The sequence below is a fragment of the Trachypithecus francoisi genome, unplaced genomic scaffold, assembly GCF_009764315.1.
Source record: "Trachypithecus francoisi isolate TF-2019V2 unplaced genomic scaffold, Tfra_2.0 Contig01585, whole genome shotgun sequence".
NCBI lineage: Eukaryota > Metazoa > Chordata > Mammalia > Primates > Cercopithecidae > Trachypithecus > Trachypithecus francoisi.
Window position 1 is genome coordinate 6,401,816 of NW_022681444.1, and position 6,014 is coordinate 6,407,829.

The window sequence follows — 6,014 nt, forward strand, 5'->3', positions numbered from 1 at the left end:
GGTGCTCCTAATACCTATGAATCTGTAAGAACTAGGCTGTGAGAAAGCAAAATGGCAACCTTAATGTACCACAAAATTTACTACACAGTAGCCGGCATGCCTTGTGTCCAATTGTAAGACAAATTCTTGGGCTGGTCTTTAGTGTGTATTAGAACGGGCTCAGCTCCTTTTCTCAAGGACATTTGAAAATAGAAGCTGGGCACAGTGGCGCATACCTGTAATCGCAGTACTTGGGGAGGCCCAGGCTGAAGCATCGTGTAAGTCCAGGAGCTCTAGGCCAACCTAGATGACAGGGACATCCCATCACTACCATAAAAAAAAAAAAAAAAAAAAAGTGTGGTGGCACTAGGCTAATTCTAGCTACTTGAGAAGTGGGGGCAGGAGGATTGCCTTAGCCCAGGAGTTTGAGGCTGCACTGAGCTATGACTGCGACCGTGCTTCAGCCTGGGTCGCAGAGCAGCAGCAGTTTACTTTTTAATAGGCCTGAGGCAAAGGGCTGCAGAATAGCAAGGACTTTTAAAGTGGAGGGTGTGGGCCAACTGTAGTTGGTGACATTGTGTGCTCAGATTCTACCCAGACAAACCAAGATAAAAATGGACTGGTTGTAGGGCCAGGTGTGCTGTCTTACACCTGTAATCCCAGCACTTTGGGAGGCCGAGGTGGGGGGATTATGAGGTCAGGAGTTTAAGACTAGCCTGGCCAACATGGTGAAACCCCATCTCTACTAAAAGTACAAAAATGAGCCAGGCATGGTGGCATGAGCCTGTAATCCCAGCCACTTGGGAGACTGAGGTAGGAGAATTGTTTGAACCCAGGAGGTGGAGGTTGCAGTGAGCTGAGATCACGCCACTGCACTCCAGCCTGGGCGATAGATTGAGATGGTGTCTCAGAAAAAAACAAAAATTGACTGGTTGCAACACTGAGAAGGAAAAAATTGTATGCAAGGAAGGGGGAAAATGTTTCCTCATGCAGTCTGTTGACAAGTTTTAGGTTCCTTTCAGTTGAGTTACAATTTTTTGTTGTTTGTTTTTTGAGACAGAGTTTTGCTCTTGTTGCCCAAGCTGGAGTGCAATGGCGTGATCTCGGCTCACAGCACCCTCTGCCTCCCCGGTTCAAACGATTCTGCCTCAACCTCCCAAGTAGCTGGGATTACGGGCATGTGCCACCACGCCAGGCTAATTTTGTATTTTTAGTAGAGACAGGGTTTCTCCATGTTGGTCAGGCTAGTCTTGAACTCCCGACCTCTGGTGATCCACCCGCCTCAGCCTCCCAAAGTGCTGGGATTACAGGCGTGAGCTGCCGCGCCCGGCAAGTTATAGTCTTTTAAAGGCCAACTGGCTAGAAAGTTGGTTTGCACTATTCACAGTCCACTGAATGCTGAACACTAATTTCCTAATTCCAGTCTTATGAAGTATTATCACCATCAGAAGTAAGATGCAGCTACCTGGTCAGACTCACCCAACAGTCCAGGACTTGTCTTCCCTGTGTAAACACTCCCCTGTGAAACACTCCCCTGTGAAAAACACTCCCCAGGTTGGGCTTGGTGGACCACACCTGTAATCCCAGCATTTTGGGAGGCTGAGGCAGGTGCATCACGTAAGGTCAGGAGTTCGAGACTAGCCTGGCCAACAAGGTGAACCCCATCTCTACTAAAAATATAAAAAATTAGCTGGGTGTGGTGGCACGTGCCTGTAGTCCCAGCTACTCAGGAGGCTGAGGCATGAGAATCACTTGGACCTGGGAGGTGGAGGTTGCAGTGAGCCAAAATTGGCACCACTGCACTCCAGCCTGGGTGACAGAGCAAGACTCTGTCTCAAAAAAACAAAAACAAAAACAAAAAGCCACTTTCCAACCAAACTTGAAAACCATCAATGCAGCTTCCTGCCTGCACTGAGTGGATAAATGAGCCGGGAGTTGAGATGTGAGCACCCTCCTACGGAGAGTTAGATTACTCTTGGCTTCCAGAAGTAACATTTAGCCATTACAGCAAATACACATTTTTTTTTTTTTTTTTTGAGAAGGAGTCTCGCTCTGTCGTCCCAGCTGGAGTGCAGTTTCACGATCTCCACTCACTGCAAGCTCCGCCCCCCGGGTTCACGCCATTCTCCTGCCTCAGCCTCCCGAGTAGCGGGGACTACAGACGCCCGCCACCGCGCCCGGCAAATTTTTTGTATTTTTAGTAGAGACGGGGTTTCACTGTGACCCAGGATGGTCTCGATCTCCTGACCTCGTGATCCGCCCGTCTTGGCCTCCCAAAGTGCTGGGATTACAGGCGTGGGCCACCGCGCCCGGCCACAGATACACATTTTAAAGGGTTAATTAGCTGGCTGGACTGACTGCACCACTGGATAATTCCTAAAAGGTGGGGAAGCCTTGTTAGTTTGATTCCTGGGTTTTTGATCAGCTGAGGTGAGAAGCTGAGGGCTTTTTTACTCCTTTATTTTACTTTTTTAAGAGATGGTGTCTCACTATGTTAGCCAGGTTGGTCTTGAACTCTTAGGCCTCAAGCAATCCTCCTGCGTTATCAGCCTCCCAGAGTTCTAGGATTACAGGCATAAGCCACTGGGCTTGATCAACCTTCTTGCTTCTAAATGATGGATAATAGCATTTCTTTGACCCCCTTTTTATTTTATTTTATTCATTTTTCTTTTTTTTTTTTTTTGAGACGGAGTCTTGCTCTGCCGCCCAGGCTGGAGTGCAGTGGCCGGCTCTCAGCTCACTGCAAGCTCCGCCTCCCGGGTTCACGCCATTCTCCTGTCTCAGCCTCCGGAGTAGCTGGGACTACAGGCGCCCGCCTCGTTGCCCGGCTAGTTTTTTGTATTTTTCTTAGTAGAGACGGGGTTTCACCGTATTAGCCAGGATGGTCTCGATCTCCTGACCTCGTGATCCACCCATCTCGGCCTCCCAAAGTGCTGGGATTACAGGCTTGAGCCACCGCGCCCGGCCTATTTTATTCATTTTTCTCAAGACAGAATCTTGCTCTGTTGCCCAGGCTGGAGTGTAGTGCCGTGATCTTAGCTTGCTGCAACCTCTGCCTCCCAGGTTCAGGCGATTTGCCTGCCTTAGCCTCCCAAGTAGCTGGGACTACAGGTGTGTGCTACCAGCTACCACACCCAGCTAGTCTTTGTAATTTTTTATTTATTATTTATTATTATTATTATTATTTTGAGATGGCGTTTCGCTCGTTGCCCAGGCTGGAGTGCAATGGTGCAATCTCGGCTCACAGCAACCTCTGCCTCCAAGGTTCAAGCCATTCTCCTGCCTCAGCCTCCAGAGTAGCTGGGATTACAGGCATGTGCCACCACACCCGGCTAATTTTGAATTTTTAGTAGAGACGGGGGTTTCTCCATGTTGGTCAGGCTGGTCTCGAACTCCGGACCTCAGGTGATCCACCCGCCTCGGCCTCCCAAAGTCCTGGGATTACAGGTGTGAGCTACCGCGCCCAGCTGTAATTTTTTATTTTATTCTTTTTTTGTTGTTGTTGAGATGGAGTTTTGTTCTTGTCACCCACGCTGGAGTGTAGTGGCGTGAGTGGCCCACTGCAACCTCCACCTCCCGGGTTCAAGCGATTCTCCTGCCTCAGCCTCCCTAGTAGCTGGAATTACAGGTGCCCACCACCACACCTAGCTAATTTTTTTTTTTTTTGTATTTTTAGTAGAGACGGGGTTTCACCATGTTGGCCAGGCTGGTCTTGAACTCCTGACCTTGTGATCCGCCTGCCTCGGCCTCCCAAAGTACTGGGATTACAGGCGTGAGCCACTGTGCCCGGCTAGCCTTTTAATTTTTTTAGTAGAGACAGGGTTTCATCATGTTGGCCAGGCTGGTCTTGAACTCCTGACCTTACGTGATCTGCTGTCCTCAGCTTCCCAAAGTGCTGGGATTACAGGCAAGAGCCACCAATGCCCAGCCAACCCCCATGTTAAAGAACCTACTATGTGCCAGGTGCTTGTGTTAATATCTAGACCTCAACAATTCTAATGTGTAAATGTCACGTTTGGCCTCTGATTATTAAATCTGGGCATGTTTCACAGAGCCAAGTTGCCTTTGCTTATATGTCAATGCCACTTGGTTGATTTCGCATAGCAGGACAACCCAAGCATTGTCCATGGCTCAACCAATTTCACTTTTTTTCCAGTCCATTGTGAGGGAAGTGATTAGTGCAAAGCACAACATGTGGCTTCCTTCAGTAAGAGCACCGGAGCCTGTCTGTTCCAAGTCACTGTCAGTACTTGACCCTTCATCACCTTTCCACCTCCTGGAGGACGCTCTTCCACAAAGTCCTGGCACAACCTCCCATAAACGTAGGATGCCAGGACGGGCTGAATGGCCTGCTATAGACTAGGGAGTGACCAGCACACCTCCCTTGGGCTGAGATAATGGCGGCTATTTCACCAGCTGTGTCTTTTCTCGCATGTGGATGGATGGGTTTTTTAGGGTAAAGCCCTAAAAAGTGGCACAGGCTGAACCAGCAAGCTCAGTCTGATTAAGAGATGGGCCCGGCCGAGCGCGGTGACTCAAGCCTGTAATCCCAGCACTTTGGGAGGCCGAGACGGGCGGATCACGAGGTCAGGAGATCGAGACCATCCTGGCTAACACAGTGAACCCCGTCTCTACTAAAAAAAATACAAAATCCGGGCGCGGTGGCTCAAGCCTGTAATCCCAGCACTTTGGGAGGCCGAGACGGGCGGATCACGAGGTCAGGAGATCGAGACCATCCTGGCTAACACGGTGAAACCCCGTCTCTACTAAAAATACAAAAAACTAGCCGGGCGAGGTGGCGGGCGCCTGTAGTCCCAGCTACTCCGGAGGCTGAGACAGGAGAATGGCGTAAACCCGGGAGGCGGAGCTTGCAGTGAGCTGAGATCCGGCCACTGCACTCCAGCCTGGGTGGCAGAGCAAGACTCCGTCTCAAAAAAAAAAAAATAAATAAATAAAAAATAAAAAAATAAAAAAATAAAAAAAATACAAAAACATTAGCCGGGCGAAGTAGCAGGCGCCTGTAGTCCCCGCTACTCGGGAGGCTGAGGCAGGAGAATGGCGTAAACCCGGGAGGCGGAGCTTGCGGTGAGCTGAGATCTGGTCACTGCACTCCAGCCTGGGCGACAGAGCGAGACTCCATCTCAAAAAAAAAAAGAGAGAGAGAGATGGGCCAGAGAGGTCTGGTTCATTCATCTGTAATTTGTAATTTATCATAATTTTGGGTGAGGATTTACTTTTTCCACAAGTATACGTGTTTTTTTTGTTTGTTTGTTTGGTGGGTTTTTTTGTTTGTTTGTTTTTTGAGACCGAGTTTCGCTCTTGTTGCCCAGGCTGGAGTGCAACGGCATGATCTCAGCTCACCGCAACCTCTGCCTCCCAGGTTCAAGCGATTCTCCTGCCTGAGTCTCCTGAGTAGCTGGGATTACAGGCATGCACCACGACGACCGACTAATTTTTTGTATTTTTAGTAGAGATGGGGTTTCTCTGTGTTGTTCAAGCTGGTCTTGAACTCCCGACCACAGGTGATCCGCCCGCCTCAGCCTCCCAAAGTTTTGGGATTACAGGCGTGAGCCACCGCGCCCGGCAGACGTTCTTTCTTTTTTAAAGCTTTTTTCTTTTTGAGATGGAGTCTCGGAGTCTCGCTCTGTCGCCCAGACTGGAGTGTAGTGGCAGGATCTCGGCTCACTGCAACCTCCGCTTACCGGGTACAAGCGATTCTCCTGCCTCAGCCTCCTGAGTAGCTGGGATTACAGGCGCCCGCCACCACGCCAGGCTAATTTTTGTATTTTTAGTAGAGATGGGGTTTCACCATGTTGGCCAGGCTGGCTTGAACTCCTGACCTCGTGATTCGTCCGCCTCGGACTCCCAAACTGCTGGGATTACAGGCGTGAGCCACTGCGCCTGGCCTAGTATGCGTTCTTGTAATGACTAATATCTCCTCTGGGCCACCCACTCCGAGGAGAAGGGCAATTTTGGATTAGCCCACATTACACTAACAACATGCGAGACAAAGAGAGACTTGAGGGGCTTGGTCG